General features: G+C 42.9%; 1 protein-coding gene across 9 annotated transcripts in view; it reads right to left on the bottom strand.

The window, feature by feature from the left end:
- MPDZ (multiple PDZ domain crumbs cell polarity complex component) overlaps positions 1 to 12,400 on the bottom strand; it is a 160,776-nt gene extending 148,376 nt beyond the window's left edge. For 8 of the 9 annotated variants that reach the window (XM_043890631.1, XM_043890630.1, XM_043890633.1 and 5 more), the window contains exon 1: positions 12,112 to 12,400. The gene's annotated coding sequence lies outside the window, so the exon portion shown is untranslated. The remainder of the gene's footprint in view (positions 1 to 12,111) is intronic. The other variant, XM_043890638.1, reaches the window with a different exon arrangement.
- Positions 12,401 to 13,051: the final 651 nt, after the last annotated feature.

Raw genomic sequence — 13,051 nt, 5'->3', positions numbered from 1 at the left:
CAGAAAAAAAAAAAAAAAAACTGGGAACGTGACATGTGAATCGTCCTGAAAGACTTGCAACTTGGGATATGAGGGACAGCCAGGAGAGGGAATGGCAGGCGAGCATTCTACCACTGAACCACTCATGCTAGGAGAGGGGATGGCAACTCTTACAAATGGAAAGACACCTGCTAAGACAAGAAAACCACATAATTTCATGACAATGGTTCTGTAGCACAAGGCTTCCCCACTAGACAGGGCAGAGGAAAGCCACCTTTCCATGGCCTCCGTGGCACTTTGCCTACAGGGGCAGAGCAGTGAATTTTAGATACAAGGTGTGGCAGGGAAGAGGGGCGAGTTACTAAAATTTATTTTCTGGGGGAAAAAACATTCTGGCAATAGGCTACATAGTTCATAAAAAATAGAAAAGAACTAGGAATTTCCCTGGTGGTTCAGTGGTTAAGTCTCAGCACTTCCAATATAAGGGGCCCAGGTTCAATCCTGCAACCGAGGGTTCATGAGCCTCAACTGAAGATTCCTTATGACATAACTAAGAAAAAATCCCACAATTCTCAACCAAGACCTGGCACAGCCAAAGAAAGAAAGAAATATTTTTTTAAAAAAAATAGAAAAGAACTAATAATAGTACAAACAGATGTCAGGTTGTTAAAAACAGCCCAGTCCGCGGAGCTGGGGGGTTGCAGAAATGTGAGCAAGATTAATGCCAAGAAACAAGAGAGGTGATACAGACACACACATTAGAGAGTATTAAAAAGATCAATGAGCACTAGTTGTGTGTTTGGGACAGGTGTAATGAGTGAATGACAGCAACAGAGGTCAACTCTCAGCATTTCTAATCTGGGAAACTAAAAATACCAGAGCATCATTAGCTTAAAGAGCAGAAAAAGAAATGTCACTTAGAGGAAGGGGGTGGAAATGCATTCCTTTGGTGCATATTGAGCTTGAAATGTCTAGAAAACAGGAAATAACAGAATCTAGGCTCCATGAGGGTAGGAACTTTTGTTTTTGTTTTTTTAAATGTTGTTGATTTCTTTTTCTCACTGGGCTATATCACCAGCCCCAGAAACAGTAGCTGGCCCAAAGTGGGCACTCAATAAATATTTGTTGAAAGAATGGATCAATTACGTAAGTGAATCTAAGGAGAAAAAAATTTGGAAGTATAAATCAGGGAATCATTGGCCTAAAGATGTTGCTGAAGATAAAGAAAATTAATCTGGGAGAAAATAGAGATTAAGGAGAGAACAGAGGCTGGAACTCTGGGAAACACAGACATTTAAAAATAAAACATAAGAATTACTTTGGGGTAAAAATCTATTAGAAGTAAGGATTCTTCATGCTTTATCACTCTCAACAGGTACTTAGAAAACTCCCACCAGGGCCAACACTCTAGGCCAGGTTACTGTTTATTTAGCTGACCGTAAATAAGGGTCTTCATTGACATCACATTTGACATCACTTTGGTTCCTATACTAATGTGATCACAAATGACTTATGGAAAGTGAAAGTCACTCAGTCAAGTCCAACTCTTTGCAACCCGATGGACTATACAGTCCATGGAATTCTCCAGGCCAGAATTCTGGAGTGGGTAGCCGTTCCCTTCTCCAAGGGATTTTCCCAACCCAGGGATCGAACCCAGGTCTCTGGCATTGCAGGTGGATTCTCTATCAGCTAAGCCACAAGGGAAGCCCCTGACTTATGGAAGATAACCTTAATCAAGTCAAATTAAATATAGAAGATCGAAATATCTTAGACATCAAACAATTATTTGTAAGAACAAATTCAAAATCCTAGTGGAATCAAAATGTTCCAGCCAGATCCAAGATGAAATAATATCTACATATATGAAAACTCTGGGCTTCCCAGGGAGCTCAGTGGTAAAGAATTTGCCTACCAGCACAAGAAATGCAAGGGACACAGGTTCAATTCCTAGGGAAGATCCCCTGGAGTACGAAATGGCAACCCACTCTAGTATTCTTGCCTGGGAAATCCTACAGACAGAGGAGCCTGGTGGGCTACAGTCCACACGGTCGCAAAGTGTTGGACACGACAGACACGCATGCAAAACATGGGGGGGGAAAATCTAAAAAATCAGTGAGCATGCTCTCTTATTTACCTCCATACTAAACCAAAACGAATTCACCTCTAGATCTTCCATTAACTGAATATGCAAACACTCAAAATAAATTAAAGTTTGTCCACAGTAACTGAAACCAAGGTTTTTCATAACCTGTAGTAAAAACTCTCTAGAGAGAATGCTGTATCCCTCTGACAGCAAAGAGATGCCACTCTCTAAACCAGCTCATAAGCTCATCAGGCAGTGGTAGTCTACACTGCAGAAGACACATGGAGGAAAATCAGTTGAAAAGATAATTTATATCATGCTGGCCAGATTCCAAGTTATTCAGATAAGGGAAAATTATATAAAGAAGTCAAAAGTAATATGAACCTACTCAAACACAAACCTTAGCCATATAAGATAAGTAAGTGTGGGCCAATTCAATCCCTTAATTACTAATTCAGAGATAATTATAACAGGCTACACTATTTAGTTACTTTATGTAATTCCATAGGACTCACTAAGGCCATCCTAACAACCTGGTATTTTCTCTCTAAAAACAATTTAAAAGACCTTATTCTTTGAATAAACATGACTATTTGCTTCTTAATTAACCCATCTACTACTTAATCACATACATTAACTGTATTTTACCATGGCACTCAAAGGGCTGTTAAAATTAAGATGATAAACCAACTTTTACTTTTGTAATAATCCAGAGAGTGTACCGGCTTTAAATGGTGTTGTTCTAGGGTTTGTAGTTTTTGTTGTTACACATAATTTCAATCAAGTGATAAGAAAGTAGCAACAAACATAGAAAATGTTAAAAATGACCTGAGAAATCGGAATGACCCCAGTAAGAATAACGTGTTTTCAAAAAATAATGACCATTCCTTCTCCAATTCTTGGTGTGTCCAATGATATTAGATGTAACATACACTGGGGGGCAATTATTTGGTTAACTCGGGCAACAGATTACTCCTTTGTTATCCAATTCACTATATGATTGTTATATAAAGTTGTCAAAAGAAGTAACCAATAAATTTTTCAAATATTATAAGAACTACCAAAAATGTGCAAAAGGGTCAGGAGAACTAGACAAGCACTCTGGAATAAAGCTTGGGGCTCAATACTAAGAGTGACTTCACAACGTCATCTACAAAAGCTTGTGGAAAGCCTCAATGCTCATGCAACTTTTTTTTTAATTACCTGACACAGTCAAAAATTAGAAAAATTTAAAACTCTTTATTTTACAATTTACCAGGCTTTTTTTTTTAAACAAAACATAACTTACATATTTTGAAACTTCAACTAACATTAAATAAGGGTATTCAGATTTTACATTGATCTAAAGGGACAGGAATTTAAGAAGATAGAATAAAACTATCAAATACAAAAGTCTGACCCAACACAAGCACACTATAAGACAATGAAGTATAAGAGAATCCTGAACTATTAAAAAAAAAAAAACTCTGAATGGTATATTCATACAATGAATTAATACTCAGCAATAAACAGTAAAAAAACCACAAGTAAAGGCAACACGGATGAACCCAAAATAGAGTCAAAGCAGTCAGACACAAAGAACGCACTGTCTGACTCCATCTATTTAAAGCTCCAGAGAATGCAAACTAATCTATAGTGACAGAAAGCAGATCAGTGGTTACTTGGAGATGGGGAAGTAGGAGAGGCAGGAAAGAATTACCAAGGGGCATGAGAAAAAAAACTGCCAGGGATGGACATGTTCAGTCTTGACTGCCAGGATGGTTTCACAAGGGCCAAAACGCAACAAACTATACAATTTCAATACGTGAAATTTATCATATGTGAACTACGAATTACATTAATCTCAGTAAAATACTTACACAAGCCCTCCCCACTCCTTGAGAAAAGGGGAGAGCCTAAACATCCTGAGTTTAGCACCCAACAGATATTCATTGAATTTAACAGAGCAGCCTAGGGAGAAAAATCCAGGCCTAGGAGGGCTAGTTTAGACAGACAAAGATATTGATAGATATATGGCTATGGCTATAGACAAATAGCTGAGAAAAGCAGAGAAGCTAACGGCAAAGGAGAAAAGGAAAGATACACCCATTTGAATGCAGAGTTCCAAAGAATAGCAAGGAGAGATAAGAACGCCTTCCTCAATGATCAGTGCCAAGAAATAAAGGAAAACAATAAAATAGGAAAGATTAGAGATCTCGTCAAGAAAATTAGGGATACCAAAGGAAAATTTCATGCAAAGATGAGCACAAAAAAGGACAGAAATGGTATAGAACAAACAGCAGCAGAAGATATTAAGAGGAGGTGGCAGGAATACACAGAAGAACTGTACAAAAAAGATCTTCATGACCCAGATAAAAACAACGGTGTGATCACCCACCTAGAGCCACACATCCTGGAATGCGAAGCCAAGTGGGCCTTAGGAAGCATCATTACGAACAAAGTTCGTGGAGGTGATGGAATTCCAGTTGAGCTATTTCAAATCCTAAAAGCTGATGCTGTGAAAGTGCTGCACTCAATATGCCAGCAAATCTGGCAAACTCAGCAGTGGCCACAGGACTGGAAAAGGTCAGTTTTCATTCCAACCCCAAAGAGAGGCAACGCCAAATACTGTTGAAACTACCGCACAATTGCACTCATCTCACTTGCTAGCAAAGTAATGCTCAAAATTCTCCAAGCCAGGCTTCAGCAATACATGAACCGTGAACTTCCAGACATTCAAGGTGGGTTTAAAAAAGGCAGAGGAAGCAGAGATCAAATTGCCAACATCCGCTGGATCATTGAAAAAGCAAGAGAGTTCCAGAAAAACATCTACTTTTCCTTTATTGACTACGCTAAAGCCTTTGACTGTGTGGATCACAACAAACTGTGGAAAATTCTTCAAGAGATAGGAATACCAGACCACCTGACCTTCCTCCTGAGAAACTGTATGCAGGTCAAGAAATAACAGTTAGATCTGGACATGGAACAACAGACTGGTTCCAAATCCGGAAAGGAGTATGCCAAGGCTGTGTATTGTCACTCTGCTTATTTAACTTATATGCAGAGTACATCATGCAAAATGCTGGGTTGGATGAAGCACAAGCTGGAATCGAGATTGCTGGGAGAAATATCAATAACCTCAGATATGCAGATGACACCACCCTTATGGCAGAAAGTGAAGAAGAAGTAAAAAGCCTCTTGATGAAAGTTAAGGAGGAGAGTGGAAAAAGTTGGCTTAAAGCTTAAAATTCAGAAAACTAGTATCATGGCATCTGGTCCCATCACCTCAAGGGAAATAGATGGGGACACAGTGGAAACAGCGTCAGACTTCATTTTTTTGGGCTCCAAAATCACTGCAGATGGTGACTGCAGCCATGAAATTAAAAGACGCTTGCTCCTTCAAAGAAAAGCTATGATGAACCTAAAATGCATATTAAAAATCAGAGACATTACTCTGCCAACAAAAGTCCATCTAGTCAAAGCTATGGTTTTTCCAGTAGTCTTGTATGGATGTGAGAGCTGGACCATAAAGAAGGCTGAGCACTGAACAACTGATGCTTTTGAACTGTGGTGTTAGAGAAGACTCTTGAGAGTCCCTTGGACTGCAAAGAGATCCAACCAGTCCATCCTAAAGGAAATCAGTCCTGAATATTCATTGGAAAGACTAATGCTGAAGCTGAAGCTCCAATACCTTGGCCACCTGATACAAAGGACGGACTCATTGTAAAAGACCCTGATGCTGGGAATGACTGAAGGCAGGAGGAGAAGGGGACAACAGAGGATGAGATGGTTGGATGGCATCACCAGCACAATGGACATGAGTTTGAGTAGGCTCCAGGAGTTGGTGATGGACAGGGAAGCCTGGCATGTGCAGTCGTTGGGGTTACAAAGAGTCGGACACAGCTGAGCGACTGAGCTGAATTGATAAGAGGGATGAATACACACACATATATATGTATATTCTGCAGATTTAATCAGTATAAAGACGCATTTCAGCGCTGTAGTTTTTCTAAAAGGGAACAGCATGACTACATTCACCGCCCCCGGATAAATCATGAATGAAGTAGCAAGCAGGGGGTCAATGTCAGTCAAAACTACACTGAGTCCTATAGATGAGGCCCCTCCAGCGCGACAGTCGGAAATAAATGTTGCCCAGAGGCAGACTTCATGTTTGACTTACTAAAAAAACAAATTACCTTCAAATGCCTGGGGTGGATGCAGGGAGGATGGGGGATACTTGACTTAAACCTTTTCAACATTATCCAGTAAAGCCTTAGACAAACTGGACCTGTTGGTGAAGGGGAGAACTAGCAACATACAAGAGAAGCTAGCCATTCCTTGTACAGATCAGAGAGGACCCTCTCAACTGTAGAATAATCTTTAGTATTTATGGTTCTGTTGCCACAGTTCTGTCAGTTTAGTGATGTCTTACGAGCACTGGAAAACAGATTCCCATTATCATTTTCTTCAGCTAGGTCCCTGAAGCAAGGCCTGTTAGGGCCCCCCTAATTACATATTGTAAAGTTAATCCAAAATTAACTATGGTCTATAAGAACATTTACTTTTAAGCCCAGATCAAGATTTAAACATGCCTTCTCCACTGGTGTCCTGTGTCCACATGGTGCTCAGCCATATTATACCTCCTTAAAGAGTCAAGAGACACTGGTTCTAACGGATGCTATTAATGTCAATTCAAATGTATGGATGTTTAATAATCTCAAATTATCCTCACTGAGAGGAACGACAATTAGTGAAAACTACTGATCAACAGTTGTACTTGTTCATTTGTATATCACAACAAGCTGGGCGTCCTCATTTCACAAAATACTTGTCTTTTAGGGAGGGGTAGCACCTAGGTGAGAGAACAATAGCTAAGTTTTCAGCTTCTTTGCACCTATCTATGTCACCCATATTTTTCAATGTGCTTTCTTTATCATCAAAATAAGTTACTAAAAGAAAAACTATCTTATGTATTTTACCGTAACTAGTTTTAAAACATAACTAATAGAGTAAATGAAAAGCATTCCAAAACGTATTCTTACTGTCAACATTAAATCATCAGCACAAAGGAAATAGGTTTTTCCTTAAGCTTTTGGTTTTTTTTTTGTTGTCTAGTAACTGATGTTTCTATTTTTTCCTTTCTTACAAGTAAGTATTTCACTTTTCCCTTTCCCCTCCTACATTTATTTACAGCACCTCAGATATGGAGGTAGAGAGGTTTACAACAGCATAATAATGAATGCTGATTTTGCAGATGTAAATAAAACTAAAAGGAAGATAAAGATAACAATTCCCTAGACCAAACAAATTTAACCACCATAGGCAAGAAGAAAAAAAGCCGGAATTTAAGTACTGTTTTACCTTTTTTTAAAAAACACTCAGCTCTCCAAATTTGGAAGAACTGCTTTAACATTTCTCTAACAAATATAATTTCATCACTTCAAAAAAGGTTTTATTTTATGATATAGGATATAAATTACTTTTTAAATTATATTTTCTCAAAATGGAGAATAAATTTCTGGGGGGAAAAAAGACTATGCCAAATACTTGCCCACAAAATGTGTACAGGATATACACACAATTGTCAGGCCAGTATAATCTAAATAACAAATTATACTGTTTTAATCACACTCCAAAACCATCACGAGATGCTGACAATGCTAATAGTTCATCTTTGCCAAATTTAATGTTTTATTCATTTTGTGAGAGAAGAAATATTTTAAGAAAACTGATGCTTTTACAAAACACTTAGAAAGAAAACTAATTCTGTCTACAAAAGGAGGCCAATTTCCCAGTGAACCTCAGAAGAGACAAAACAAGTGGCCTCAGAACAAAGATAAGATACCTTTTTCCTTACGTAACAGTTTTCCTTTCTTTCCAAATATCAAATTACCACAGTAATGCTTACTTACACCACCACAGTGGCCTCCTACAGGACTTCCCTCCCTGACTCCGAAACAGTCCAGTTCTTCAAGGTCTCACGAGTTTACAAACTACAGCCTGAGAGAGCCTTGCAGTGTCTGTAAGAATCTATCATGAACTGTGCCTCCCCGCAAATGTATATGCTGAAGTTCTAACCTCCAGTATTTCAGAATGTAACAGTAATCTTCTGGAACACTGTATTTATTTGGTGCTCTCTCCAGGGCCTAATCCAGTTCCTCCTATCTCCTAATCTACTACTATCTACTCAATGCAGGACTATCTTAGACCTTCTTGGGAAGTGTCTCACAGGAAAGCAAGGATATCAGTTTTCTCTATCTAGAAACAATTCATCTCCTTATTCTTATCCGCCCATGTGGAAAATCAAAGTGAAGTCGCTCAGTCGTGTCCCACTCTTTGTGACTCCATGCACTATAGCCCACCAGGCTCCTCATCCATGGAATTTTCCAGGCAAGGATACTGCAGCGGGTTGCCATTTCCTTCTCCAGGGGATCTTCCCAACCCAGGGATTGAACCCGGATCTCCCGCACTGCAGGCAGACTCTTTACTGTCTAAGCCACTAGGGAAGCCCCCGCCCATGTGGAATCCCACTATCAGTATTTAAGCACAGTGTATCAACTTTACCATACTACATGTCATTTCCAATTGTATTTATACTGATGCTCTTTTATGCAGGAAACTAATTTACAAGAAAAAATAATATTGTTCTTGTTATAAATATGGGGTTGATAATGTTATGTAACAATGCATTAATAACAATATCAAATGAACTGCTACTTTAGGCCAAATGTGTTTTAAGGCACATATGACTGTTTACAAAATACAACCGGTGCTATATCATCATTCACATGCACCATCAAGCAGTCCTGAATTGTACGGGAAGGTGTTTACTTCTTCACTCAATTACAGAATCTTTGGCTGATAGATGTGTAGCTTGCTCTACTAACATATAGGGACATTTCCAATCCAATATGTTATCTCTGCCCTAAGATCTTTTATGAAAAGCACAGAGGGCTTTGTGCATATTGTAAATATACAAAATGGAGCAACTCAACCTGAGTCAAATCTATGACATCAGACTTCAGATGTAATCTGGAGAAAATCACCTGCTCTTAACACAGGACAGTATCTTCCAGGCAATTCACTGCGACTCTCCAGTTTCGAATCCCTTAATCTAAACCCTAGACAATGGGTGCATTTCTTTAGAAAGCAAAGCCTCTCCACCACAGCAGCTAAAGACCTGAATCAATGTGAAATTACATTTCAAGGCCTTCCATAAATATCTCAGAGCACCAAGCTTGGCAGACATGTAGTCAACTCTGGGGACAGCCTCTACTCTGACGCCATATATATGCATTTAAAAGTTACCTGACATGCAAAGAGGACTGCAGGGACCAAACAGGGCACTGTCTACATGCCAGAAATTTGGAACACAACAAAACCTGCCTTCCACCTCCCCCTTCCCCAGCAACAACCACCACGGGGCTGAGCCAATACAATGAAGCAGTGTGTTAAAGGAAGAAAGGAAACCAGAAACAAGTGAAGGGAAAAGAAATACTGAAAAGAGCCAAGGAAATGGGAGGGAAGGTATCACATGTGAGCAATCTAGTAGTAATACGCTGAGATAAACTTCATCGATTTTTTGTTTTACAAATAAGGTAGGTAAGACGACCGATGATCAGTCAAAGAGCCTGCCAAATTACCTTTGTGTAGGTGACAACTTGCCTGTGGAAAGGAACTTATGACACCCCCTAACCTCTGCTTCTCTCTACATAAATAAACAAAGATACCATTCTCAAAACTGCTCAGGTAGCAGAGTAACTAGAAGTCACCAGATCTCACTGCAGAGCACCCTGAAATATAGCTATCTCTGTTAAACTCAACATAACTAAATATATAGTTTCTGCTAATCAGAAACCCCACTTTAGGCTAGACTCTAAACAAGAAAGATGCCAAAAGGTTAAGAAAACTTTTTGAGAGTGAAACATGGAAATGAGAAAATCCAACACATTAACTAGTCCAACTATTGGGGAACAGTCTGCTAGTTCCTAGGATACCAGAAACAGGACCTAAAAGGCAATGAAATGAAACAATACACTCATCACAAGAGGGAGTATGTAAGCAATACTTCTGAAGCCTGATCTTGACTGGCAACTTTTTCTGTAAAGTAACTTTTCAGACTCTGAAGGCTATCCATCTCTATCTCAACTATGCAACCAGTCAACTACGTCACTGCTTCTGTGAAAGCAGATACCAACAGTAAGGATGCATCACAGAAAAAGGAATTAGTGTGGCTGTGCTCCAATTAAACTTTATGGGCACTGAAACGTGATTTTCATATAATTTTCACATGTCATGAAATGTTATTCTTTTGATTGCCTTTTTCAACCATTTAAAAGTGTACAAACTATCCAAAGCTCTTAAACTTTAGGGGGAAAAAAACAGGCTGCAGCAGAAAGATTTGGCCCATGGCCCTTAAGTTTACATATCTCTGCTTTTAAGGATACTCCTGTCAACTGGAGGAGCAGAGTGTGCAATACTGCCCAGTCTAGATAAATGTCGCCGATTGTAAACTAGCCCATTAGCAAGCAGGAAATCTGGGCATCCCAGACAAAATTATCCCCATCACCCTCCAAAGCTTCCAGCCCCTCCCTCAGGCAAGGGTGCAGGTGCATTCATCTTGAGCTTTGCATTGCATTAGAACTCAAGCCAAGGAACTTCAAGTTTTGTGGGGGTTTTTAATTCACCTCTTTGCCTAAATTCTACCAAAGGCTAAAGCAAGTATTAAGCAAATTTAGATGATGCAATTCTTATAAAAAGTTCACTTTAGTCACCTACACCCAAATGTGCATGTAATCCTGAAATCCCACTGCATCACCTTGTAAATTTTTCAGACTAGATGTTATTTATTCTTAAAAGGCAACCTAAACGAGAAATGTCCAGAGAAACACAAAAAGGAATGTTTACGCCACACCTGTCCAACATAACTGGATGGCAAGTTTGGCCACTTTTCAGATTATTCCCCTCTCGACATCCAAAGAACTTGGGAGAGGTTTCCTTCAAGGCTGGTGAAGGTAAGGTCCTCTCATCTGGTGTCTCTGAAACACTAGCTGCCACCCGCTCCCATTCCGCCTAAGGCACATAGCACCCATACCCAGATTCTGCCCTAGTAGAGCGACCTCAGCACCCGCAGCCGCGGAGATGGAGAGAGACGTCCCGCCGCCCTCGACTCGCCCCCGGACACTGGGCAGCGGCGGCCACCTCCGGCCTTCGCACGGCCCCTCCTCCTCCCCGCAGTCCCAGCTTGAATTTCCACGCGATCTACAGGAAAGAATAGCCCAGCCTTTGTGCCTCTGTAAGAATGCAAGCAAGAATTTACACCATCACCACCGGTGAAACACACACACACATACACACACAGCGTATTCAGAGCAGCGCTTCCCTAGAAACATCCGGCATCCCGAGGCTGCGAAATTGCAGACAAAGGCGCCCCACTGGCGCGGGCTGGGCGTGGGGGGCAGAGAGGGGGAGGCGAGAGCAAAATGCTCCCAGCAACGCGGACACGAGACGTTAAGGGCACGGGCGCTAGGGGGAGGGGTGAAGATGGGGGCGGGTACCAGTGAGCCGCCCGTTCTGGGTGCCCCGCTGCAGCCGAGGCGAGGATCGCCAGTCTAGGGGCGCATCCCCATCCCCTGCCCACCCTCGCGGAGCGATGGAGTGGGCGTCCGGCCTGGGGCGCGGCCAGCGCCGCGAACAGCAACAGGCGCCCGTGCCAGGCCCGGGGTTCCCCTCCCTGGCACCCTTACTATGCCCTTCCAGGCGAACGAAAAGATGAAACTTTTCAGCCTCTTAGAGTCAACAAGAACAGAAGAGGAGGGAAGTGGCTGAAAGAACCGGGACGACCGCTCGGGAACCCGGCGAGTCGCAAAGGAAACTTCCAGACTCCCATTCAAGAGCCAAAGCAGCAGCGGCTTCTCGGTAGCGCGGGGTGGGGCAAGCGCACCCCTCCGGCCGCCCGCCCCCAGCCCCCGGCCCCCGGCCCCCGGCCCCCGCGCACCTTCCCAGGCGGGGCGCGCGCAGGCCGCGGGGGCGCGCTCCGGCCTCCCGGCCCGGGCCCCGGCGCCGCTTACCCGGCTCGCGACGGCCGCCCCCGGCGGGAACGCTAAAGGGGCGGAGGGTGGGGACACGGGGAGCCTCGCCTGCTCTCTTCTGTCCCGAAGTAACGGCCCGGCGAGGAGCTTCGGGATGGACGCGCACAGACGCTCCCGCGCGACCGAGAAACTTAATCCCGCCCGGCCACCGGCGGCCCGACGCCAGCTTCAGCCGCCGTCGCCCCCTCCCCCTGCGCGCGCCGCACTTGCGCCGACCGGGGCTGCCGCGGAGGCGGCGGCGTTGGCGGCCGCGAGGCTCGGGCCGCCCGGGCTGCGTGACGCCTGCGGCCGGCGGGGCGGCGGGCGCGCCTCGGCCAATCAGGGGGCGCGGCCCAGCCGGCCGGCCCGGGGTTTAAACCAGCTCGGCGGGCGCTCGGTTGGGATGTGGGGAGTGGGCTCCGCGAGGTTGCTGGGGGAAAGCCCCGTTTAATTGCAATGTCAAATTTTAAAAAAAGAAGCGTTCATTTGCACAAGTCTGCCCCAGGCAATACTTGGGATATTCTTATACACTAAATTCTGATACACTTCCCTGGTGGCTCAGACGGTAAAGCATCTGCCTACAATGCGGGAGACCTGGGTTCAATCCGTAGGTCGGGAAGATGTCCTGGAGAAGGAAATGGCAACGCACTCCAGTATTCTTTCCTGGAAAATCCCATGGACGGAGGAACCTAGTAGGCTACAGTCCATGGGGTCGCAAAGAGTCGGACACGACTGAGCAACTTCACTTTCACTTTCTTATACACTAAAAAATTGTTTATCTGAAATTCGGATTTAACTGAGCAGCCTTGATTTTATTTGCTGAATCTGGCAACCTTTGAGTACTGGTAGGCCCTATTTCTAAATCTGAGAACCTTTTTTTTCTTTTTTCTTTTTAATCCCAACGGAAATGGCAACCCGCTCCAGTATTCTTGCTTGGCGA

Source organism: Cervus elaphus, chromosome 29 (assembly GCF_910594005.1).
Source record: "Cervus elaphus chromosome 29, mCerEla1.1, whole genome shotgun sequence".
NCBI lineage: Eukaryota > Metazoa > Chordata > Mammalia > Artiodactyla > Cervidae > Cervus > Cervus elaphus.
This window is presented reverse-complemented; position numbering and strand designations above follow the sequence as displayed.